Source organism: Manis javanica, chromosome 13 (assembly GCF_040802235.1).
Source record: "Manis javanica isolate MJ-LG chromosome 13, MJ_LKY, whole genome shotgun sequence".
In the NCBI taxonomy this organism is placed as follows: Eukaryota; Metazoa; Chordata; class Mammalia; order Pholidota; family Manidae; genus Manis; species Manis javanica.
This window is the reverse complement of record NC_133168.1, coordinates 51,726,713-51,754,415: the sequence shown is the minus strand read 5'-3', so window position 1 is coordinate 51,754,415 and position 27,703 is coordinate 51,726,713. Positions and strand designations below refer to the sequence as shown.

Genomic DNA, 27,703 nt, shown 5'->3' with positions numbered 1-27,703 from the left:
GTGAAATAAGCCAGCCAGAGAAAGACAAATACCAAATACCAAATGATTTCCCTCATCTGTGGAGGATAAGAACAAAGCAAAAACTGAAGGAACAAAACAGTAGCAGATGCACAGAACCCAAGAATGGACTAACAGTTACCAAAGGGAAAGGGACTGGGGAGGATGGGTGGGAAGGGAGGGAGGGATAAGGGGGAAAAAGGGGCATTACGATTAGCACACATAATGTAGCAGAGGGGGATCATGGAAAAGGCAGTATATACAGAGAAGACAAGTAATGATTCTATAGCATCTTACTATGCTAATGGACAGTGACTGTAATGGGGTATGTGGGGAAGACTTGATAATAGGGGGAGTCTAGTAACCATAATGTTGTTCAAGTAATTGTATATTAATGATATAAAAAAAAATTACGTGATGAAATGCATAAAAGTATTGTTATTAAATCTAAGTACATATCTTTTTATAATTTTATGTGATGAAATGGTAAATATGCATGAAGTACTTCTGCTAAAATATGATGGTTGTCTCAACAGAAAGCACTTTGTGATTTTTTGAGTTAGAACTGAATAAATTGCTTTTTTTCCCTGGAACATGATTTTAATTTTAAAAAATGACTAACAGACAACCCATAATTATTCAAATTTGGGTACTTCTCAAGACATTTTCTCAAAAATGGTGATCCTGTTACTTCAGGGAAAACAACTGATGGCTTTTGATACCAATAATAAATTAGAGTGAAAGTAAAAACTAGTATTTTGGTAAATTTAAATCTGTCACTTTGAATTTGACAGCTTTCCAGCACTTTAGAACTTCTGATGAAATGGGTAGTGATACTAACAAGTGTGAGATATAAACTATTTTAACATATAATATGTATGTCATATAAATTAAATAATGAAAAGTGTCAAAATTTGTAACATCTGCATATCTCAGTGAACTACTAATACTCTCCAAATGATATATGTGTGATTCTGAAAATAAAATAGTCAAAATACACTGGATTTTAAGGTCAGAGCATGAAAATTCATTGATATGGTTTAAGATTCCACATTGAAACTAACTTTAAGAAATTACCACTTCTTGCTTTTAATATCAGAGAACAACTATCTGAAAGAGCTATTAATACCCCTCCCTTTCCCAACTACATATTTGTGTGAGGATAGATTTTTTGCCTATGCTTTAATCAAAGCAACATATCACAATGGATTGAATGCAGATACAAATACAAGTATCCATCTATTGATCTAGACACTAAAGAGATTTTCAAAAATGTAAAACAATGTCATTCTTCTTAATTTTTTAGTTTGGAAAATATATTTTTCATAAAGATATTATTTCTATGTAATAGATTTCTGAAGGTTATTTTAAATCAGTAACTTTTTTTTCATTTCTTAGTTTTAATGTCTAATACCAATAGGTATAACCAACATATAGAAAAGCTCTTTGGGGTTCCCAATAACTTTTAAGATTATAAAGGGATATTGAGGTTAAAAATTTAAGAACTACCTTTAGGCAGTAAACTCATGAAGGCAGTCAACACAGCTGGTAACAAGCAGTGGAGTGACTCAGTGTGAACAACAGGAACCAATTTGAACAAAATGAAGGTAGAAGCCTGAAGAGTACTGTTGAAAAATCAACAACTGTCCTCAGAATTACACGATGTCAGTAGAAAATGCCTGATCATCTCATCCTGCTCATCCTTCTTTCCCTGCAGCCCGTCCTGGGAAGAAGAGCATCAGTATGGCACCATTTCTAAGAACAGAGACCGCAGATACATAAACAACCTTCCACCCCTTTCAGGGAAATCAGAGGATGTGCCAGGGTTCTCAGCTCTGTTTACATGGGGAGAAGTTACTCTGTCCCTTAAAGGTAAATGAACTTTGATTTTGCCAGTGCTGCCTGGAAGGAGGGAGAATGGAAGAGGTTTGTGAAATAATATGAGCACGTTTCTTTTCCAAAGCTACAGGACCAAGAGTGGCGTGAGAAAATGGGAAAAAGGCAAATGGAGGCAGCCATCCAAAGGGGTAATATTTCGAGCACAAAGATGTAACAATACTCTCTACGTTTAGTGATGCTGTGTAGTGCTCCATATTTTCAGTCTACAACTGCCTCGAATAAATTTTTAAATGTGCCAATTACCACACAGTTACCAAAATGAGTGAAGATGATCCTTTTATTTTTATTTCATTTACATTGTGTATATGAATTTTTCAGAAACTAGAGCAACTTCTCAAACCAGATAACAAATATTACTGCCGCCACTTTGATTTCATATATTTAAAGACTAGGTGCAGTGTTTGAGAGCATCTACAATAAAACTAAGAAAATAATTCAAGTTTATTAAAGGTCAGGCCAATTTATATGCTATTTGGCTGTCTTGTTTCTCAACGCATGAATATTAACAGGTATGATGTGAGTGTGATTACTAAGCACAACTTAAAACTTTGGATTTGTGGTCTGTGTGAACTAACAAACTTGCCAAAACTTGAACTGAGTGAAACTTTGAACTGTTCCTTTCTTTCTAAGCCTATCAAATAGTCCTGGGTATTTTGATGTCTCTACTTCCAAACTTCAGGAAAAATATTCTCGACTTATGAATAACTGTGCTTCCCATGCAAGAAAGTGAAAAGTAAGATTGCTTTCCTCATAATAGGAAACCTGTTATAATAACCCAGAGCCAGGAGATCAACAACCTGATGAGATAATTTATTTGGCCATCTCCTGTTAGGCACTCATATCACTAGAAGGACGATCTGAGCAGCTTATTCCCAAAGGCTCTTAGTTTTCCCATAGGGCATATTCTTCAAAAGTACTTGTGTTTTGTTCTGCTTTAGACTATTTTGCTTTGGGTTTTAACAAGACCCCCACCACCCCTGCCCCATGCTTACTTTCTATGGATCTTAGGTTCCAAAGCTCTTTTGGGTATCTGACCTAAATGGAATATTACATTTTAGAATCCAAAGAAACAAAGTTCTTACTCTTTTGCAGAATGATTACGAACAAAAGAAACAAACTTCCAGATCATTTAAATATATATACTTTCAGTATTATGTTCCCTCAGATAAGGCATTCTCATTTTTATTCATATTAATTTCTGAAACAGAGACTAAAATATCTCAAAAAGCTTTCCAAGAATGTTATCTTTTACACTCCACTCAAGCATTCCTTGCCAACTACAAAGCTTATTTATGAAAATAAGCTCTGAATGAATGAGACGTATGAATCAAAGCAATTATGTTTTGCTGAGCCACTTAGCCCACATGTGTATTTTTATTTTACCTGCTTTAAAACTCATTTTTATGCATCAAAACAAATCGATTGGTTGACCGTTATGATTCTGTCCAAATGATTCTCCAATCAGTAGCCTTCATTTATCTTCTATTTCTTCTCTGATTCACTCCCACAACTGTCGAACATTAGCAAAACTTTCTTCTCTAAACTATTCTTCAGTAAAACCTTCTTTGCACTCATATTTCATCAGATATGTCAGTTAGTCTCCTGAAGCTCCCAGAGGCTGTATCTATTAGCAAAAGTTATTTGTAAATCACTGACAACTTTCTCTTTCACCAGCTGAACAGCCTGAGGCAGAGGATGTGAGCCGTCATCCATGGCAACACGTTTATCTATGAGCTTTTGGCTTCAATGTCTTGGGGAATCCTGACAGGGGGAAATATTTCAAAGTTGTGTTGCCCTCTGGAAGGGAACCAGTTCTAGTTGTTTTCAAGGTATTCCCATTAGTTCTGTTATCAAACAATTATTGAGCGCCCTCCATAGTCCATCCAGGCTTTTGCCTGAACTCCAGAGATATAAATAAATAGATTCCCTGATCTCAAGATGCTCATAATCTAGTAAACAGAGGCATACTGAAAATAATCCACAAAAAGAGTGAATATTATTCATTTACTCACACATATTCAGACTCTCCTACACCAGGAGCCGTAGTGATCATGATGGCAGAAGTGATCTGAGAGGAAAGGCCCTTTGCCCAACTGGAGGCTTCAGGGGTTCTTGGAAGAAATAATATTTGAAATGTTGTTGTGCAAATGAAGATGGAACCAGGACATTCTGGGTAAGTAAAGGGCATAGTCAAAAGCAGAGTAGTGCGAAATGTCATAGACCATGCAGGATCTATGCTATGTGCCATTTTTAGAATATTAAATGCTTATTAGAGAAATGACAGATAAGATTGGAGTTCGGTGAAGGAGTAAGAACAGGATTGGAAATGATCAAAAAGCACCAATCTTCTCAAGGACCCATTGATTAGAAGGAACTTAGAAAGGCTAACATTATTCTCTCAGCAAAATATTATAAACTCATTAGACTAACAGTATAATTATTGTATAGAATTTGGGTTAGAGCTTGCTATAATATGGTATAGACAGAAAAAAAGGTTAGATTTACATTATGGAAATAGATAGGAAGGTTAGCTTTACTGAAAAACTGAATTCTTCACAAACATACAACACACACACACACATGTATAGCAATTTGTTTATATTAGTTTAATATGCAGTGTGTCTCAAGCCACTACCAAGGCCATGACTATCCTGAAAGTGAGAGAAAACAATCTAAGCAGTTTACACCAGATTCCTGCCCACTTTAGGCCCATATACTTTTCTTAGTCTCTGCAACTTCTAAGACTAGAGACACCCTTACTACATATTTCTGTGAGGAGCTAAAGGAGAAAACAGAGAAGTATTATCTCTATATCACCCACTTTTTCCTATCCCCTTTTTAGCTATCCTTCAAGGGGTTGGAAAAAATCTATTCTATGATGTGAATTGCATACAAACCATTCACAGTTGACCACATCCGCTGGGCAAGACTCACCAATCCCAGGAATGTACTAACTCAGGTTGCAAAACACAGACTGACTGATCAGTCTGGCTGACTAAATTGGGAACTAATTAAATGTTTTAACTGGAAGTCTCACTGCAGCAGAACAGTCATTTTGAAGCAAACATTTCAAAGAAACACTTCTTTGGGAGCATCCAGTTCAACTACAAGAAACAACTGCTTCTGGTTGGCAGTACAATCTATTCCTACTTGATTTGATTCCCTCCCCTCCTACCCAGGGCATACATGCAGGCTAAATATTACTTTTGCTAAGAAGTGTAACCACAGAGAAAGGATGACATTGTGTCTCATGGACGTCAACGTCATGACAAACATTTGTTCTTTCCCATGGTGGGTTTTGATCCAAACTACTGGGGCTAATGAAAGATTATATAAATTATTTGCATATAGGCGATTTTAGAGCTGGACTTAAACATATTGGGTATCATTTGAATGCAGTAAGAGTGGGAGGTTAAGTTATTCATTTCATTTGCATTAGTAATTAGAGGTTGGTTGAAGTACTTCTCCTACTTGGCAATCCCTTGAAGAGGTATAATGTTCTAAGGCAGGACAACTCTTATTCTCTAAGTGAGAAGTCCTGACTTGCACTTATAGCCCAAGCTTCTTTGGGAAATCAGGAGCCTTTAGCATCACAGAGCCTCATGTGTTATTATTTGGTATCATCCACTGAATGTTTTGGATGCAAAAATTAGTGTCAAACATGAAAAAATCTCCAACAAATACACAAATAAGACTTCAAGTCTTGTTCAGCAGCTGCTCTTAGGAAAGAACTATCTAGATTGGAGATTGGCATCAATGTTGAGTGACTTGATTACTTAGTATGAATCAGAAAATGTGTAAGGTGATGCTGCACACATATGAAAAAGACACAAAATAGGGCAGATACATAAAAAATAACTTCAATAAGACAGAGACAAGCACAGAGTAGCATAGAAGCCATCCTAAGGGTAGAGGTGCAGGGAAGAAATGATGAAAGGAAATCAGGCCTCAACTACAATTTTTACAATGTATAGGAGTTGGCCATTTTAATAAAGAATGGGACATGTATTCCAGTTAGAGAGAGCAGAATAACCAAAATAACATGTATATGGCTTTACTACAGGCAGTTTGATGTTACTAGACTAAAAACTGGGAAATGAGTTGGTAGGTAATAAGAAGAGAGAATTCAGTTAAGACAAATATCTGTGTTTACCGAGAAAAAGAACTCTGGCAAGTCAGAAAAGGCAAACAGTCCAGGTTTAAATATGGTCAAAAGATCTGAATAGGCACATTACAAAATGTGTGAATATGGGATTTATCCAAGAAACTTATGAATATGGGATTTCCCCATTAGTAATCATAGAAATGCAGAACTTTGATGTTATGATAAGGAGTTGGGACTTTATCCTCAGAGTAATGATAAGCCATTGAATAATTCTGACAGAAAACCAAGAAGAGAAAAAAATCAGACAATAGAAATTGATGCACAAAGGATCCAGAGATTGATACAGTAGTTTATATGGAAATGTAAAGGACCAACAATAGCCAGAATATTCTTGGAAAAGAAGAATAAAGTTGGAGGACTTAATTTGCTGTATCATAGGACTCATTATAAAGCAACAGTAATAAAGACAAAGTGTAATAATACACAGACAAATGGAAAAGACAAGAGGGTACAGAAATAAACACACATATAGGGACACTATAGTTTTGTAAGGGTGGCATTGCCAAACAGAGAGCAGTGTACCATCTCTCAGTAAATGGTGCTGGGTCATCTGGATATGCATAAAAGAAATAAAGAAAGATATGCAAAAAGAAAACAAAACTTGGCCCCTATCTCTCATCACCCACAAAGATCAATTCTAGGTATGCTGTAGAATATGAAGAGTAAAACAATAGATCTTCCAGAAAAAATTGGGAAAATATCCTCAAGATTTTTAAGCAAGCAAAAGTTTCCTCAACAGGACTCATAAAGCAGTAGTCTTAAAGGAAATACTTCATAAACTAAATTATATCAAGGTTAGAAACCTCTATTCATCAGAAGACTATTAAGAAACTGCAAGGGCAAATATATGTATATCTGCAGCTATATCAATATCTATCCCACAAAAACTTATATTCTGAACATGTAAAGAACTCTTACAAATAAGAACAAAAGGCAGTGAGCTCAATTTTTTTAAATGAATAGGTATATTTCAAAAATGGGTATCTGAATACCCAAGAAACATGTGAAGATTGATTGTCCTATTAGTAACCAGGAATAAGCAAAGTAAAACCACAGTGAGAGCATTAGACACCTACCAAACTAGGTAAATATAAAATGACTAATCATACCAAATGTAGGCAAGGCTACAGAGCAACTGGTGCTGTCAAACACTGATGGTAGAGGGCAGGTGGGATGGGTGAAATAGGTGAAGGTGATAAAACAGTACAGACCACAAGTTATAAAGTAAATTAGTCACAGGAATGGAAGTACAGCATAGAAACTATAACCAATAATACTGTAGTATCTTGGGATGATAACAGGGTGGCTACATTTACTGTGTTGAGCATTTAGAAAATAATATAATTATCAAGTCTCTAATTTGTACATCTGAAACCAATATAATATTGCATATCAACTATATTCCAATTTAAAAAAATGTTGATAGTAGGAATATAAATTAATGCAATCAATTTGGAGGACTCTGGTAACCAAGACTGGACAGAGTGACATAAACATTGATACCTGACAAGAAGACTGAAAATGTGCTCCCATTCATAGTTGTAAAATATCAGGCTGCTGCATTTTTCGGGAGGAACTTTCTGAGCTTGATGAGCCTTCTTTTGGAAATGTGCACAGAACAAACTTTCAAATGTAGGAATTTTTTCTAATTACAATCATCTTCAATACTCTCAATGTGCATTAGTTTATACCCAAACGATTCTGTTTTCTAGCTGAACTGCCAGTTGAGAATTAGCAGTGTGTATATGAGCAAAGTTACCAGTGCACCCTAGATAGTCTGCAACATAACTAAACCCTGGAATTCCAAAGCATTTATATTTTAGCCTGGTTTGGCTGATTTTTTTTTTTAACTAATGTTTTTGTTCTTATTGTGTGTTTGCTGTTATTCTTTGAGTTGCCCTGGTAATTTTCCCCCAACTAAGCATCTCCATCATGGATTGTTTCCTGTGAGGTTAGTTTATATGCTGCCATTGCTTTTCAGCAATCACAGCATGACTGCACCTTTCGCAACTATACCTCATATGACCACAGATGATTTTTTACTTTGCCTGCTTGTACATGTCCTCCTTCAGAGCATAATCACTAACCTACAGGTTTTTCATATATTCACCCTATAAGATAGAAGAACCCAGAGCAAAGATACAGTCTGGGACAATGCAGCCCAAGTGGAGAATGGAGGTCTCCTTATTTATTTTATCTATCTTTTGATAAAGCTCTTGCATAAAGCCTTCTTTTAAGTGTAGCAAACCAACAATTGCCCTGGGGCCATGCTCTGGAGACCTCACAGCTAGTTGCTTGTGTCTACTTATTCTCTCCTGCAGGAAGCCGCCCTCATAAGGACTGGAGGGCTGAGACACTAAAACCTTTCTCATCCAGTGTCTCATCCAGGGATAGCAGTGAAACAGTCATGTTCTGGAGGGGAGCTAGAGGCTGAATCTGAGGTGTCAAGGCTGAAAAATGTCATCAGTGTAAGTGACAAGACAGAGAGGAAGATGAACTATGTAAAGGAATCATAAAACAGGGAAGCCAGAGAAAAGGAGGGAAGTAGACAACTGGAGTGGCCTAAGTTGGTAGTTAGCAAACCTGCTTTATTTTAGGGTCACCAGGGAATTAATAAAACATTGATACCTGGCTCCGACCAAGATACAATGAATGAAAACCTTCAGAATGAGGCCCAAGCATCTGTCTTTTTTAATAAATCCCACATATTCCTGATTTCCAGTGTCAGCGGAACTGTGTTAGGGAGCTGCTGCTCTAGAGAAATCTGGAGACAGAAATGGGGTTCTCACTAGCTTTGTACAGAGCTCCAGCATAGATTCACTCAGGCATGCTGGAATTTTTGAAAGAGGCTGGAGTGAGGTGAATAGTTAGTCATTTAGGAAAATGGTGCCAGGGAACAATATTGGCTCCACAAACTAAAAAGGGACGCCATTTAGTTCAAATCTCCTGTTACGCGAATGAATCAAGAACGTTGCTTCCTATCGAAAATGATGGGAACCTTCTTAATAGTCTTTTTCTTTTCAGTGGAAAAGATGCTTCAGACTGCAGATGAAACATTTGGGGAGCAAAAGGTTAGGACAATACGCAATCCAACCATAAGCTGAATATTTGGTTCTCTTTGATTACCGTCAATGAGGATGGTGATCCTTGCATTTTCAAACTCAGGAGAGAGGGAATTACACTGGTGTCAGAGGCACTGAGCTTGGATTGCTCTATGCGAAGTTACAAAGGAAGCCCCATCAGGACCTCTGAAGGCCAAAGGAGGAAGTTGTTAAGTGTCTCATCCAGGGTCAGAAGAAAGCACCAAGACGTGGTTACCTAGTGATGGAGGGTTCAGCAAATCCCAAACACGTCTTGGGATGACCAGACAACACAAAGTGCCTGAAGCAGGACCCTGGGCTTGTTTGAAGAGCGTGTCTGCATGTCCTTTGCTCTCCCTCCTTCAAGGCTGGTGCTGCGTCTGCGCTATTGTCCGCTTCACTGGACCCAGAATTACGGGAGCTGAGGTAAGCCATTGACCAGAGTGTTTCCTCACCTCCTGAGGAATGTTTACTGAGGTGTGGTGTTTTCCAAAGCCTTTATTAAGAAGTACGCCATGTCCTCTGTACGTTTATTTTTCTAAATGTGTGGGGAGGACACACTGTTTCTGCTCCTTTGCCAGCATTCCAAAACATTCTTGTCGCTGTGAACTGCATGGCACCCTCTGGGGCTGGACAGCGTGGCCAGAGCTTTGTACTACAACATTACAGTCAAGTTTTCCAAATAAGAAAAACCTGACTCTATAGATAGCCCCAAACTAGGCCCATCAAAGGTATAAAATGGAAATGTTTTTGAAAAAAAGCAGTATGCATGGGAATAAAAGTAAAATTCATGTTTGCCTTCAGGTCTGTAAGACAGAAAGAGAAAACAAAAAGTTTTATTTGTATATTCTTCATGTCATGTTGATCCCTCCTGAAATTAGTTACAATAATTGAGCCAGGCCACAGAAGATTATATAAGAAAGTAAGCTTAGGTTTTACGATGTAAAAATTTGTTTTCCTAATGCATGCACTAAAACATTGCTGGGTTTACCATTCTGCATCAATCTCTATGACACAGAACATGTCCTTTCCCTGCAGAACCACCAGCCTGGCACAGAGCTTTTCTTTCTGCTGAATAAAACAATATGGAAGTACATTTCACCTCCATGACAATAAGTAGAATATGAGACAGAGTAGAGAAGAAAAAGCACTTCATTTTTGTCTCTGTCAGTTGAAAGATGGAGATTTACCCAGAATCCACAGGGTAGAAGTTTCTTAACTAACCTAACAGTTTGTAGACTCTATTAAAATCCTCCTCAATCCTGAGGTATGTGAGATATTCTGAATTCAGCAAACTCAAGGTACCCATGTTTTAAGAAGCACTCGTTTGTATCCTGATTTTGGATTCCTCTTCAGATCATCCCACAATTACATTCATGAATTATTTTCCAAAATGGGGCAGCATAGTGCATTTGTGGTTTACATGTCATTAAGAATTAATGTCTGGAGAAACATGAAGGTAAAGCTGGCATACACAAAGTTTCTACAGGTACTATAGACTTCGTCATCCAGAGAAATCTCTTTTTAAAAATCAAAGGTGGAGAGCTCTAATTTCTGAAAGGGACAATCCAACGGCTGCACTAGACATTAATGTTTCAGAGAATGAAAAATGAATTGCACATTATACAAACTGCCTTAACATAGAAGGACTAATTTTAAATCCTAAATATCAAAATGTGAAAATAGGAAAGAGAATCATCCTTTAAGAAGAAACATACTTTTTTTAATTAGAGAATTAAGATGGATATAACTCAGGAAGATAGCTTGCTGTATTATAAAAAAAAGCAATACTTACTAAAAAGGCAAAACATTATAAATGACTCTATTTTTAAAAGAAAGAGTTGTAAATATACTCCTCCATTAAATTAGCATCATCAAGGCCATATCATCCATCAGTCATTAGAGCCCAGTGCCAAAGGGCTGTGAGATTTTTAAAGGTCTACAAAAATGACTGAAACCTGAAAAAAAGTATTGGTTCCAAACTACAAAATGAAAGCTGCAAAATGGAAATTAATAAATACTTAATTAAATGTCTACAAAAAATAACATTACGTCAACTAGTCCACTGCAACTCCAAAACTGCACTATAAATTATATTTAATGTGGGATATGGGTGGATTTTAATTTGTTTGATATATTATGCATGCAGGGCAGCCAAAAGAAGAAAGGTTACAAGGCCCTCAAAACAGCCCTGAAGAATATCAATATGAGCAAAATGACAATCTGTTTTCCTAAAGACTTTGAAGGTTAAACAAGGGGAAAAAAAGAATTAGGAATGCCTATGTTAAATACCAAAAGAGTGGGCCATGGAAAGAAAATGCTACCCCTCTCAAGAGTAAACAGTACGGGCTGAAGTCCTCAATTTCATTCCCCTGAATTAATGCACTGCTGTAGAGCAGTATAATTTTTTTTTAATATGTATTTAAAGAGCAAGTTTTCCTTAGAAGAGGTAAGTATGCCATTTGTACCTCATTGTGTGCACCTTCCTCATAGAAGTTAAAAAACCAATTTGCTGTTATTCCCGATTATCTAGTGAATGCGTGGGCTGGTAGAAGTGCGGGGCAAATGTTAAAGGTGAAGGAAGACCTGGTTTTGAGCAAGGCATGCCTGGCTGAGACACAGAATTAGTGATGTCTGAGACACAAGAGACTGGGTGGAGCAACAGAACACCGACTGGCCCAGTAGCAGATATCCCAGCAATATAATCTATATCCTACGGACGTATTGGAGAAAGCCCAAAATGTTTTCCTTAAAAATTGCTTCTTTAAAGCCTTTGTGAAATACCTCTCTCTTTCCATCTCTCTGTCTCTCACACACATACACACACAAAAGGAATTATATAAAAAATCATGTAATGTTGCTGGATCAGGGGCTCTAAAGCTAAGCCAGGGAACCAAGATAAAGGGTCGTTCAGCTCACAACTGAGAATCCTGTGATTGGAGGAGTTCTGGTATTTTATGCAATGTTAAATCCTATGGACTATCACAGAATAAATAATTTTGGGGTTTTTATTAGTTATTCATGATGTTGCTTCTAGACCTTTTAAAGTAGGAAAGGCAAAAATAGAACCAGGTAAATTAGGAACCAGTGGAGCTGTGGCTCCAAAGCAGGCTGGGGGATATGGGGAAGGAAGTTACTCAATTAATTTAACAAAATTAATTTGATTTCCCAGTAACTCCTTGTGTTTGGTTTTTTACATAACCGTCCTCAACTTGGAACATTTCTGTTGATCTGGGGAGAAATCAGGATTGCGGTTCAGAGGTGACTTACATTTATTTTTCATTTTTACCTGTTTAAAAAGTTCATTACTTGGACAAGCTCTTTCCTATCACTAAATTTTTCAGGAGCAGCTCTTTAATTAAACTTTATTTTTAAGAAAACAAGACCTGTCATTTCCCTTGGATGAATGAAACCTTGTGATTTTCACTGAGAGAATATAGAGAAAACATTGTTTTCTTTATATATGCTTTTTGAAAATTTATTTGTTTAATAAAAATGAATACCTACCTGTTATAAAGTAGTTAAATGGCATAGAAGGGAAAAGCAAAAGTTCTCCTTTCCCAGTTTCCTCATTCTTTCTCATCCCATCCCCTGAATATACACAATTATTTCTTGTGTTCTATACGTTTATTCTGTTAAGGTGACAATGAAGACTTCTGCTTCTTATAAAGTGGCAATAAAGCCCTATCCTAGATAAATTAGAACAAACTATTTTCTCTCATACTTCACACTTTTCCTCTGAGTCGAGTTTTCTCAGGATGCTGAAGTAAATACATCCTATACCAGGCAGTGTTTGTAACCATCTCTTTGGCTTAGCAATTGCAAATCAGTCCCACAGAAATACTCATATCTGTGAGAAAGACATGTGCAAAGACAATCAGGCATTATTTGAAACACAGAAAACTTGGAAGCAATCTTAAATGTCCTATCAGTAGGGACAGGTACATCTCTACTAAGCAGTCATTAAAAGGATGAGATAAATTTATATGCTGATATGGAAATGTATTTTGTTTGATGAGAAAAGCAAAGAAAAAAACATAATCATTAAATACCAAAAGGGAATTATTGAGAATGGACTGCATGATTATACACATACACACAACACACATACAAAATGAATCTCTTTTAATATTGTTATTCCTAAACTTTGCTACACATTTACATACATGGGTAATATAAATGCAATATATATTATGAAATGAATACCAGAAAATGACTTAAAGGTGGCTAATCTAAGTACTAGAAAGAGTTGTTTCATATATGTATATTTTACCCTTTTGATGAACCTGAAATAGTGACTGTCTTTTATTCTCCAGGAGCCATGAGGGCAGAGATTTTGGTCTTCATTATTCACTGCCCATCTCTGCGCCTAGAACATGGCGTGTTCTCAACAAATACATGTAGAATGAAGGAACACATCTTCCTCCTCCTGTACTAGGAAAACTGCATGTGGTAAGTGATTAATGGAGTAGGCCCCAAGAAAAGAGGGAAAAGAAATGGGGCCATATTTAGTAAAAAGGAGTCTATAAAAAGAAATAGGAGGGGATCAGAATGATAAAGAGATGGAAGGGCCATTCTTCAGAAGAGGTAGAAGCAGGGAAACCCAGATGAGAGACCAGAGGTGGGAAGCAGAGAGCGGGACTGTACCACCCTTGGTCAAGGGGGAGACTTTGTGTTAATGGGCTTTGTGTTCAGACTCTTCCAAATACTCAGAACAGCGAAAAGGGAATGCAGCAATATCAGAGACTAGATTCAGAAGGACAATTTGGCATTGCAGAACAATTTCAATATTAGGAAAAAGTGGCCCAGGAAACCATGGTTTATATTTGTCTGAATATGGCCTTCAATTACAGTTGTGAACACAAATTATACACTTTCGTTCTGCCTTTTACAATGCTAGATGACTTTGTTTAGTTTTTGAATGAACTTATACTTGAATTATAATTGAAGAATTTAAAACTTAAATTGGTATAATTAAAGTATATTTAAAAGAGCAGACACAGATGTGAATGAAACTTACAATAATGCATTTCTGTTTTCTTTGATGGCTATCAATTTAAAGCTTAATCTGTTATTTATGAGAAGATTAGACTGTTTATACTTCATGAAGCACTTAGTTCCTTGTAGGCCACTTTCTCCTATGACTACCTAAACTTACTTTATAGAGTAGAAATCTGCATGTGTGGGCTCTCATAGAAATCTTTAGGATCATTTATTTCACAATCATTTACTCTAATTCTTTTTTCAAGTCATAAGTTTTTTTATTCCTGATAAGATGAAAGGTATGGGCTCAAACAACACCAAATATTCTCACAAAGATATGCAGTGTTGAAGTGTAAGAACTTAACACTTCATAAAAACTAGATACATTGCAGTTATATCTCGCTATTAAGATATATAAAAACTAAAGAAATAACATGTTAGACTTGGAAACACCATTCTCTAGACTACACTGACAAAATGTCCTATTTGCCTGGTTGTATTGGTATAATTATTAATAGGATCCTCTTTCAAATCTGTCCAGGTTTGAAGATAGATTACACAGTTACCCTACATGAAGAAAAAAAAATGGTTGGCCTTATCTCAAATTTCTGCCCTTACTCTCTTCTGCTCCATATCATATTTTCAGATGCAAAATTACAGGACGTATTGGTTAATGACTGACCAATAATGACATCTGAATCTCCCCCAGGATGTTGAGGAAGACCATTAAATTGAACAATGACAGGGTCCCAGTTGTGACATGGCAAACATTCAGAACAATTATTTCAGTTGAGTTTTTGGTAGGAAGAGAGTCGTTTGATGTTTGGCCTCCTTATTAAAATGAGACAGTCATGCATCTCCCTGTCTCTGCCTCCTGCAAATTCCCCTGATTAGGACAAACAGCACTATAACAAGGAGACTGCTGGTCTACTCCCCATAGATCATAATGGATAAACTAAAATTCCAAAGCAATGAAATAATTTGGGTTTTTTCTTGAGATAGATTTTGATCTGCACAACAAAATCAATTCAATTCAAAATCAACTTAGAGCCTTAACAGCTTAGGTCCTATGTAGGTTACGGAGCTTCTCACTGTAGTATTTCTTGTTCAGCCATTAAATGAGCTCATTTGTCTGATATTCTTAAGAAGCCCTTGACATTCCCAGGATTCCTTTTCTTCTGCTTCGTAATCACGTTCTAGCTCTAATCTTTACTTTGGATGCTAATTTAACTGACTGGGACACTTTAATTAGGTTGGAGGCATGTACATTAAAGGCAAGAAAGAAGTTAACTGAATTGGAATAAATCATAAAAGGCGGCTCTGCATTTTTTAAGAAATGGTGGCAGTAGTGATGGAGGTAACTTTTTATATTTTTTCATTTTATTTGTTTTTTTTGTGTGTGTGTTTAAGCTATTATTACTAGGGCTCAGATCTGATATTGTGTGCTGGAAAGCAACCTCCTCCTTTTCATAAGCATTCAGTAAGCAGTTGACATTCTTGTACAAACACTGAAAACTAAACATTCTTTGAATTAAAATGGCATTGTTATAGTAATATCCTTGTAGAATGTTTATTTTGGCATTTTAGATTCCAATCATGAATAGTCAAAAAATCATTAACTCCTACTTTGTTTCCCTTTCCAAATACGTTTTGCATTTTATTTGATAGTAAGTGTCTACGTATATAATTCTAACTTTGAATAGACCAAATTCTTTCCCTGCCCATGTTCTTACTGGCTACTGGAAGCATCTTGGCTTTGAGTCTTTGCAGGGTCATCTTTGAAAATTTTACATCTTCAGTAAGTCATCTGTGTCTGAGCTCCTGCATGTCTGTTTGCTTCCAGTCTCTTCCTTACATTTATGCCAAATTCACAGGTTAACAAGACCATTTGATGTCCTCTGTCAAATCTGCAATGGCAAGGTGCCCAAATATGATCCAGCAGGAGGAGACACCTTTTGTTAATGGGAGGTTTTCACCGAAAAGCCTCCCAAACTTCCTTGCACCATTTGGCCACACCACAAAAGCTGGCCTGAAAATGAGAGAGAGAGGGATGTTGGCAGCTGAGCAGCAACAGTCATAAGCCAGTTGAGCTGTTGTGTGGACCTCCCCTTCAGTCCAGATCCAGAGATGCGGGTCCCAGAAAACAATTTTGTCTTCATTCTAATTTTATGGACTTCTTTTTTCATCATTCTGTAATTGGAACTTAATCCATCACCACATCCCTAAATTCTACTTTGGACTGACTTCAAGTCTAAATACTGCATCCAGTCACCTCCTCACACTCAGAATCCTAAGAGTTGTCCATTTTGATCTAATATAACACATCTCTGATCTCCTTTCATATTCAAGACTCATACCAACAAAAATAACACTTGTTGTTTCTAGAACCCTCCATCAGCAGCAATCTCTAGCTTTATCTACTCAAGCCATTCATGACTGCTGAAACTCACAAACTCTCTCCTCCTATGTAGTCATCTCCCACAGTAATCACCAGTGTTTTCCTAAAACACAAATATGGGAAAAAATAGAAAACAAAAAATGTCCAGTTCTCACTGTTGATGTTCTCTGTTTACTATCTCCTGTGGTTTCCAATAAATGATAAGCAAATGGCTTGCTTTGGCAGATAAGATACCTTAAATCTTATTCCAAACAAAATTTCCAACTTCATCTTGAAAGATCATTAGTTTGTAACTATCCTTACATGCCCATATACCCTAAATCCTAATAAAGCAGGATAACCAACACTATTAAAATGTCTTCATGCAGTTACACTTTCTCTTTCATTGGTCTGGAAATTCTTTCACTCATCTTTTGCCTGTGAATTCTATCCATTCTCTATAGAACTAATGAATTGTAACTTCCTCTGGAAAGTCTTCCTCAATCCATCTAGAAGGTAAAAACTGCTAATATAACACCTACTACAGTACATTAGTTATTAGTATTCTTATAATTTCTCAAGCCATTGTTACTTGAGGGAAAAATACCATGACTAAAGAAGTATCTCTACTTGCCAAACTAGAAAGAACATGAGTTAGAAAAATACACTTTTAAGTCTGACCAGTTTGTGCTTCAACTATGATGTTAGCCTTTCACCAAGCCTGCTCTGAAAAATCCAAGATCCCAGACAGGGACATATCCTTACAGCACAGAAGAAGATGCCTTATTGAGACTAGCTGGACTCCTCAAGGGAACTAGCCTTCTTTTGAAGTCTGAATACCTACAGAATCCTGTATCCAAAAGTCTTTTTCTACTTTCACAAATAATGTAACTCCTATGAGATGAACAGCCATACCTCTACTCTGCATATCTACACATGTTCTGCAAATATGATTAACTATACCCTAGTGTCTGTCTGTTCATAGCCTGAGGAGTGGTTCCCAGTCTTCTATATAGTAATTCATTCATTCAGTGAAATTAGGTAGGTAATTGACCAACTGCTAGACATTAAATAAGACATATCTGGTCCTTGTCCACACGGAGTTTTAATTGTATATAGAAGAAAAATGTTAGCCAACCAATTCTTTTTAAATGTCAATTATCATAAGTACAGCAAAAACAGAAGCACAAGAAACTCTGGCTTTGTATACAACACCAAGATCTGATCTTATTTGAAGATTAGAAAAAAAGCTTCCCTGAGGGAGCTCAGATTTTTTTAATATTAGACTATTTTTGCTTCAGCTGAATCTTAGATCTTGGCCTGCATCTCCTGCTTGATATTTATTCTAAGTAATACCTCATCAGGCACAGAGGAAAATAATTTGCTGTCATTTGTAAAGATCAGTATAACTTGGTTTTGTTTCATTAGGTTCTTTCTACTTGGTCCATTATAAATTGCATCTTCCTCTTTCAAATTTTGTTGTATTTTTATTTCCTTAATCCCACACTAATAAACAAATAAATTAGAAAAGTCATTTAATTATGAGACATTTTTATAAGGAAATAAAGTACCAGGATAGAGCAGATACGGATGTTTATTTTCTGTATTTTGTGTTTAGTTTAGCTAGCAGTTCTAGGAAGAAACTCTCATTCTATCAACAGGATGAAATAGACAAGGTTAGGTTAATAGAAAACCTACTCTTTTTCTTGAGTGTTAAAGGGTATTTAATACTAATATTATTTTCATTAAAAATGCATAGGTTTTAATGAGAGAGAGTACTGAAACACAAATCATGTAGCCTAGAAAAGGAAGTTGTGACAAGTGAAGAGGTCATTGGTTGGGGTAGAAGAATTTTTACTGTAGCAAAGCTACAGTATTTAAACCATACAAAAGCTTAACTTCTTTAAAGTCCACCACAGTGAAAGCCAACACTCACTTCAGGGCAAACAATGGCTTTCTCCATCTGTGTCCTGGCCAGTTTTTCACCTTCCAATTAATGCTTGGGGGAATAAACAGAACAGTGGCTAAATTTACCCTCTGAGTATAGGAGAATAGGAACACTTACCCTCCTATTATAAGATGAGAAATGTGTATCCAGTTCCTCATAAATCTTTTATTTTGCTTTAATTGTTTTCTGTGAATTTGTTAGGAAGGTAATTTTTAATTTCTCTAGCTCACTTTTTCATATAAAAAGTATTTCTTAAAGAGCTTTTTGGCTAAGTGACCATACCTATTAGCTTAACTTCTATATTCTATAACTGAAACAGGTTTTTAGGAATTTACCAGGTTGTTCAGTTAAAAATAGCTTCTTTCTTTATCAGTCCTGATTAAGTTTACTCAGTTCCCTTACTATATTCTTTAACCTCAAATTGGAATAATCCTGAGTCAAAGAGAGGTAAAAATATTTTGGCAAGAAATGAGGAGGTGATACACTTACAAGGAGTTGTGTATGTCCCTAAAGCAATCTAGAAAATCCTTTGCAGTTGTTCTGTCTGAACTCCATCAGGAGACTGATCACTTCTAGACTGTGAAGTCCACCCTGCCTGACTTAAGGCCAGCAAATGACTAACCTAAAGTTTGACCTTTGTGTTAGTCACATGACTTCCAAAGATGTATGACTTAAAAGCCCTTTGTATAAATATGAGAGGCAACCATGTGCTTTTTGCATGTAAAATTGGACTTATTCCATTGGGAAAGGATATCACAACAGTAATCATGATTCACAGCCTCTATTTCACCTAAACAATATCCCCTTGTATTGCATTTTTCAGAGCTCTGGCATTTTCAAATGGACATTGTTCCGCCCCACAACAACACTATCTTAATTTTTCTCAGCTCTAAAAACCTGTTCAATTCATATATTTAATCTGTCCTTACTTTTTATCCACACTGATATCCTGGATGTTCTACACATGTTCTGCAAATATGATTAACTATACCCTAGATTGCTATAACTTCATTCTGGGAGTAACTAAACATAAGGAACAAAGGACTGAAAAGTTTGTTTTCTATGCCATCACCTCAACTAGGCATAAAAAAATGATTTTTTGCAATATACTTTTGGGGAGGAAGGAGTTTAAAAAGTCACACATTTTATTAGCTAACTATTATTGCATAAGAAAATAGTGTTTAAAACAAGGATATATTATTTTTCATAATTCTGAGGGTCAGCTTGGTCTTTCATCTGATTTGGCCTATAGCTACATTCAACTAGAGGATTGGTTGGGATTATCTCAGAGATGCTAGACCACAAGTCTTAATAACACAATGATTTCAGGGTTTTACTAAGCCCAGCCCTAATGCATTAAGGGCTCTTAATATATTATGTCTCTACTTACACCACATTTGCTGATATCCTATTAGATAAAGAAAGTCAAATGTCCAAGCTCAGAGTCAGTGTAGAAGGGACTATACAAGGCCATAGATACTGAGAATCATCATTCATTTGGGCCACTATTGTAACAACTGGCCACAAATGGTGGTAATGTGAGAACAAACTTTACTCTCACACTGAGATGGACCTTGAAAGAATAATGACTGTATTTTAAAATATAGCATAGTCATATACTTGAAGAGAATATAAACTAATCAATGGATTGTAAATATAAGAAAAGTATTACTAATTAAAGGATTACTGATGTAGAACTTACTAGATAAAAGATATGGGTTCTGATACTAAAAAATGTACACCAAGTAAAATGTAGAACAATAGATGTAAATTCACATATACATTATAAGGAAACTACATACAGTGCATAAAGGATAAATATAAACATCTTTTAATTTAAAAAAGGAAAGGAAAAAGATTAACTATGAGTGAACAACATTCAGAAAGACAGAACAAATCTTATCAGTAATAATAGATTATTTAACAGAGTGGAGTAGTATCTTCCAGTTAGTGAGATGAAATAAATGTCAATTAGAGTTCTATACTTAAACTATCATTCAAGAATAAGGGCAGTTTTAAAAATTTTTGACCAAAGAAAGCTTAAAAGTATTTTCTACTTTTAAAATGATAAAGTTCTATGTAATAATTGATAAGAATGATATAGGATTGATTATTGTGTGAATAGTTAAAGCATACTGAGACCTACAACATGCATAAGAGAAGTATGAACACTTTGAATACCTTTATACTTTGTTAGAAAAATGTATACTTAAATAACTAGCATAATTTGTTTAAATGATTTATTTGATAAGAGGTTTATATCCAAAATATATAAAGAAGTCATAAGACTCAACACCAAAAAGACCAAATAACCCAATTTAAAATTAGTGGAGGACTTGAATAGACATTTTTCCAAAGAAGAAACAGAGATAGCCAACAGGCACATAAAAAGATGCTCCACATCACTAGTCATCAGGGAAATGCAAATCAAAACCACAACAAGATATCAATTCACACCAGTCAGAATGGCCACTTATCCAAAAAACAAGAAGTAACAAGTGTTGGCAAGAATGTGGAGAAAAGAGAACCCTCCTACATTGTTGGTAGGAATGTAAATTGGTGCAGCCACTGTGGAAAGAAGTATGGAGGTGCCTTAAAAAACTAAAAATAGAAATACCATATGGGCTAGTAATTCTACTTCTAGGAATTTACCCAAAGAACACAAATTTCTGATTCAAAAAGATATATGCACCCCTGTATTTACTGCTGCATTATTTACAATAGCTAAGATATGGAAGCAACAAAAGTGTCCATCAGTAGATGAATGGCTAAAGAAGATGTGATATGATTACGTGATGGAATATTATTCAGCCGTCAAAAAGAAAGAGATCTTCCATTTGTGACAACATGGATAGACCTAGAGGGTGTTATGATAAGTGAAATAAACCAGGCAGAGAAAGATAAATATCATATGATTTCACTAATTTGTGGAATCTAAAACAAAACAAAACAAAATGAATAAAATATCAGTAGATTCATAGACACTGAGAAGTGATGGGTGGTTAACATGGGGGAAGGGTTGGAATGAGTGGATAGGGAGGGTGAGGGAGATAAAGGGCCACAAAAATTCTCAATCATAATATAAATTGGTCACAGGGATGGTAGTATAGCACGGAGAGTATAGCCAATGATTCTGTAACATCTTCCTATGTTGATAGAGAGTAACTTACACTACTTGGGGGAAAGATTTAAGAATATGGGTAACTTTTGAACCACTGAGTTATATGCTTGAAACCAATATAAGTTTGTATATCAACTATAATAAAGTAATAAAATAACTAGTATGAAACTTAATGTGTGTCCACTAAATAAAAAGGAGTATCATCTAAAGCTTCTGAATCAGAAAAAGAATAAAAGTAAGTTTTCCAGAAGTGTTTAATCAAATAAAATGCACAAAAAAGGAAATATAAACAAAATGTATGAAAAATAAAATTAAAGATGCTATAAATCAGTTAACATAAAAAAATACAAAGTATTAAACTAATATATTTAAAGAAGAAATAGATTGATTTTTTAGAAGTCTAGTCAACTCTGTTTTAAGAAACATACCTAAAACAAAAAACACAGAATTTGACAATAAAGGGACACAAAAATATATAACAGACAAATGAAGACAAAAAGCTAATTTAGCAACATTAATGTGAGATACATTAGAATTTAAGGTAAAAATTGATAGAAAAATCCACACAAAATAATCAATAATTAAATATGAATAAAGATATATATAAGAAAAAAGCTTCAGAAAAACAAGGAAAATTGACAAATCCATAATTAATGGGAAATTTTAACATATCTCTATAAGAAGTGTATAGAAATTGAGCAGGTAAAAGCAGATAAAATTAACATCTACATGGAAGATCTAAGTGACATAATTGATCATTATGATCAGTAGAACTCCTGAACTCAATCTATAGAGAACATACATTTCTTTCAAGTACAAAAGGGACAGTTGAAAAATCTGATCTTGTATTAAATGACAAGGCAATTCCAATAAATATTAAAGAATCTATATCATTTATTTCATTTTCTCTGACCAACTATATAGCAAATCAACATTCAAAAACTATTTTTAAAACAAATAGAAATGTTTAAAACACATTGTTTAGTTAATGGTTGAAATGGAATTCACAAATGAGTATTATAAAATATATAGAACTGAACAGTTGATGTTTTACATATCAAACTTGTGAGATGTATCACGTGATTTTTAAGAAACATTTATTTATAGTCCTCAATGATCGTATCAAGAAAGTAGAAAGATTAAGTATATATGAGGTAGACATTTGACTCACAAAGCTAGGCAATGCATAATAGAAAATACCAAAATAAAATAGAATACAGAAAATATTAAATAGCAAAACTGGTGAAACAGGCCTCTTTTATAGTTAAGAGTGACCATGTAAGTAAGTTATGGCCACGGGACTATCATAAAAAAAGGTATGTCCTTAGAAAATGTAGGCATCTCTTTCTCCTCCCCATAGTCTTTACAAATGGCTGGAAGGTGGATCTAAAAGCGGGAGTTAAAGAAGTCACGTTTGACAGTAAAGAGTGAAGGCCACAAAGCACAGAAAAAGAAGAAATCTGGGTCCATGATACTGTGGCATTCTTTTTTAGTCCTCTACCACCTATTTGGACTCACATAAGAAAGAAACATATACCTTTAAAACTACTGTATTACCCTCACAGAAAAATCTAATTCTAAAAAAAGAGTGATGATTTATCCCAAAATGCAGTGCAATGCAATGCAGTCCTTTAAGGATAATTAACATAGGATATTCCCAATAAGTGATGAAAATTAATTCAATACTTACTCATGTAGAAAAACAAAAACTTGATAAATAAGAATAGAAGAGCATGCTTAACCAAGCAAAGAATTTCCATTAAAATTCTCTAACAAATACCATACAAGGACACCTTCCACCATCTCTTTTATTCAGCAATACACTGAGAATGGTAGCCAGTTCAGTAACATAACAAAAATGAAATAAAGTGGTTTAGATCACAAAGATAAAAACAAAAATTTCTTTATTTGTAAATGGCATGGTTGTCTATATTAAAAATCCAAGAAAATCCACAAATTATTAGGCTTGGAAAGGGAGTCTATTAGGCTGAGAGAGAAGCCCGAGCATTTTCTGGAACAAAAATATGGTAAATTTTCCTACAGATAGAACCTCTTAATGTTTTGTGCAGTTCAGTATAAATGAAATTTTAAATGAATAACTTTGGCTACTTTACAAATCAAACTGGCCAATCCTGTTTACATTGTTATTAGCTATATAATAAGCATTCTAGTCAATCTGGGCTGCCATGATAAAATACCACAGACTGGGTGGCTTAAACAATAGAAAAAAATTCTCTCATAGTTCTGGAGGCTGGAAAGTCCAAGATCAAGGTCCAACAGGTTTTGATTTCTGATGAGAGCTCTCTTTATAGCTTATGGATGGATGCCTTCTCCCTAGAGAAAGAGAAGGACAGACAGACAGACAGACAGAGACAGACAGAGAGAGAGCTCTGGTGTCTCTTTTTATAAAGGCACTAATTTCATCATGAAAGTCCCATCTTCATGACTAAATCTAAAACTAATTATCTCCCAAAGCCCCCCACCTCCAAATCACATTGGGGATTAGGGTTTCAATATGTGGACTTGAGAGAGGCACACAATTCAGACCACAGCAACAAGTCTTCACACTCACATATTATGAAAATTTTCTTATATGACAAAGGTGATAAAGGAGGAAAAGGGTCTATCTGAAAACTTCACCTGTAACACAGGTGTGTTTGTGTTTTTTCCAGTTTCACTATTTTCACATGTGAAATAATTCCTCCTTGAATCACATTCATCTACAAGGGGAAAAATCAGTCTCCAATGTGTAAAGAAATTCACACCTTTAAAAAATGCTTGAGGGAGATGTAACAGGAAGTCCTTGAGGGAAAAGAAAATTGTTCAGAGATGTCTACAAAGGCGAGGTGTATGTTTCTGAGGTCTCATAATCTGCAGGTATTTGTAAGAGGAATGTTATTCTAACCTACTTGGGCAGGCATTTATGGAAGCCCTAATCCCCAATCCTTGCATCATTAGGATGATGATGTGACCCACCTGCCAGCAGCAGGAGCCTAAACAGGATGGCCAGAAATCCCAAGAAAATAATCAAGATAGAAGAAATATGCCATCGTCAGTTTCTGAATAAGAAACTGGTTCACAGTCATACAAAAGGCCATAGACTAAATATAAATTTTCCATCCTAAAAATGAAATGTGTACAGAATCCTTGGTAAGCAATATTCACTATGACAATACACAAAATATTATCATTATCTGCAAACCTACTCTGAGTTTTCTTAGTGGGAACAGCTTCCTTCATTAAGATATTCCTGCTAGGTGAAAAGGAGCGATCTCCAGAGATGGAATGTGACACCTTAGGTAAAGGTAATTTGCACAGCATTAATACTAGAATGTCTATTCACTTAGCTCAGCCACAAGATTCCCATTTTGCTAAAAGAATAAGGAATTTCCTAACTCAACTGGTTTTTATGTTAGCAAGAAATATCCTAAAACATTCTTAGCAGACTGGAAGTCTAAAGAGGTAGAAAACATCTAGTTGTTTTTGGGAAAATTTGTACATGTGTTTCTGTGTATATAGAAAATAAGGTATTTTTCACGTGTAAATTGGCCCTATTGACCCTTTTATTTTCTAGCAGTGATGATCTATTTATAATCTCAATTCTCTTGTGAATTGTAAGCAGAGGACTGGGCAAACTCAGTGTCTACAAACAAAAACATCTGCAATTGGTCCATGCAGTAACTGAACCCAGAAATGGAGGATAAGTTTCAAAGGCCATGTCTATACAAATCTCATTGTGTTAAACTAAAATACTTCCTAGTAAAGGGTGTGTTTTTGTTTGCTTGTTTTTTTATCATTGTGCACTGTAGTAACAATGTGTATGCCTAGACTCTAGTTTCAGTTCTAGGCTGTGATTAGATGACTAGGGATATAACTTACTCCCTTCCTGCTCAGTTTCTGTATCTTTAAGATAAAAAGGAGAATAATAGAAAAATGAAAAGAAGTTGCAGAATACGGAGTCAGAAGAATAGGGTCGAAGTTCAAAATGACTTGACTCTCCAGGCGGAACTCCTTCAGGGTAAGTACATACTGAATAATTTCCAGGGCTTCGGCTTTGCACTAAACCTGCCATACGGGGATCACTCTAAAAGAGGGATGCTCAAAAGCTCTAATCCCAAAAAGCACGCCATATCCACTTTCTCTATTTGGCAAGTCTCTCCATGCTGACAATTACCAGAGTGCCTCATATTACATATTACTATATTTTTACCTTATGTTTTACTTTAGGCATTTTACTATCTATTTGCTGGTACTGTTTTTCTGAGAAATAGGGTTTCAATAAAATACGGTACTCTTAATGTGTGAGCTAAATTATATAGTGACATCATTATTTTTTCCTGTGATTAAAACTATGTATTCCTTTTAAAAAAACAATGCCAGATCTTTAAGTGGAAGGTTCTTTAAGAGACTCAGAGAATTCCAGAGCTAGAAAGGAACTGTAGACAATGCATTCCAGTAATATTGTTTACAAAAATCTCAGAGCCAGGATATGGCAGTTTCCTGTCCTGGGCTCTTTGCCCAGCGCTCATCCTCTCACCAAAGACGAGAGTTTTTCACATGAATCACTGGTGCTTGCCAGTTGCTGACAGCCCACTTTGTCCTGATCTCTCCTTATAAAGAACATAGGATAGTGTAAGTCTATCCTAAGACTTTTCATTTAAAAAAAAAAAGGACTTAACCAAATAAAACCAATCCAAACTTGAAAAGCTCATAAAGTTACAAAGTTATCTACTAAGCAGAGTTATAAAGTTATCCACTAAGTATTTTTATGACACAATGAAAAGTATCACTTTACTTCAGCTTGTAAAACCTAGTAGTTAGAAGCATATTTATCATGGACTCATAAAAATCTGTGGTTCTACCATTTACTACTTGCATGAACTTCCATGGCCTTAATTTTCATGTTTAAAAATGGAAGCAATAATAATAGTTGCTCCTATAGGATTGAGCAGATCATGTGAGATAATCAATGCCCATACTCATCAGTGGCTAATGAAACACATGTGTCATTATTGTAGTTTCCTCCTGATAATATTTACCCCTTTATATATTTTAATACTATCAAATAAAACAAACTTTTTCAAGTTGATGCTTAAAGTCACCATAATAAGAGCTTTAATTTTTATGTATATTATTTCACTTGATCCACTCAAAAATCTGCTAAGATGAAACCCAGAATAACTAAAAGGTTGATGTAGATTTTCCTTTCTCCTTCATTTCTGAAGATGTTTGCTCTCTTAAGGCACTGACTGAGCAGAGCAGCTTAGGAAAGACTTTCAGACTTAAACCTCAGATTCGTAACACAAACTGATCTAGATTTAGTAATTGTTTTCTAGTGGCTTAGCAGCATTGAATTAGAAGAACTTTCTTCCTGTGGTGCCGTGGCATGAAGAAGAGATGCTGTCAATGGCAAAGATCATCCTCCATACCGATGTCTGGGAGGCTCTCAGCCTCCCAGACATGATTTTGTATCTGCAGAAGAGCTCAAAATATCAATTTAAATAAACACTCCTATAGGGGAAGAAGAATATTTCTTATGTACAATTTCAGCTACAACATTAGGTTTAACTATTAAGGCAGGTTTAAAAGAATGGGGTATATTAAACAGAACAATTCTCATAGTATTAAATGCCAAAACAATTCAAAAAGAACATTTTGAAACTTCATAAACAAAGCCAAAAAATGCAGAGAAAATTTTCTCCTCTGCTCAGCTGTTTTTCCTAACTACCTAAACCCATGTGTTGTCTATTTTTCATAACACTAGAACCATCCTCCCTTTATTAGAATGGCTAAATTTGAAAGGCTAAATATTCCTAAAAATACCAACTACTTTATTCTCCCTGGGGGTAACCAAATCAAATGAGCCTTAGTAGTTGTAACACCAAGATGCTGTGGCTTATTTCTGGCTGCTGCCCAGCTACCGAGGCCACAGACTCAGTATGTCTAGGCATAACACCTTATACACATGCTATCCATTTGTAATTTTTGCTACTGGTTCTCATTTCCCAGTGAAAGTCACCCTTGAACATGGAAACAGGAAGCCATGAGAAGTGATTCCAGTTCTGTTATAACTGGGGAGGTTATTTTAATTTTTGTTCTTAATTTTCTCCATCTAAAGAAAAGCTTAGATTAA

At 35.5% G+C, this 27,703-nt stretch overlaps 2 long non-coding RNA genes across 2 annotated transcripts in view; both read right to left on the bottom strand.

Annotated features, from left to right (window-relative positions):
- Window positions 1–8,729: 8,729 nt before the first annotated feature.
- Window positions 8,730–13,068, bottom strand: LOC118967584 (uncharacterized). The gene is made up of 2 exons (XR_005054757.2): window positions 12,866–13,068; window positions 8,730–9,947 (listed from the first exon to the last, which is right to left on the bottom strand). It is a non-coding gene; the product is annotated as an uncharacterized lncRNA (long non-coding RNA).
- Window positions 13,069–13,353: 285 nt separating this feature from the next.
- Window positions 13,354–27,703, bottom strand: part of LOC108398557 (uncharacterized) — a 137,909-nt gene continuing 123,559 nt past the window's right edge. Inside the window, exon 5 of the long non-coding RNA XR_012124234.1 lies at window positions 13,354–16,153. This is a non-coding gene — a long non-coding RNA (uncharacterized lncRNA). The remainder of the gene's footprint in view (window positions 16,154–27,703) is intronic.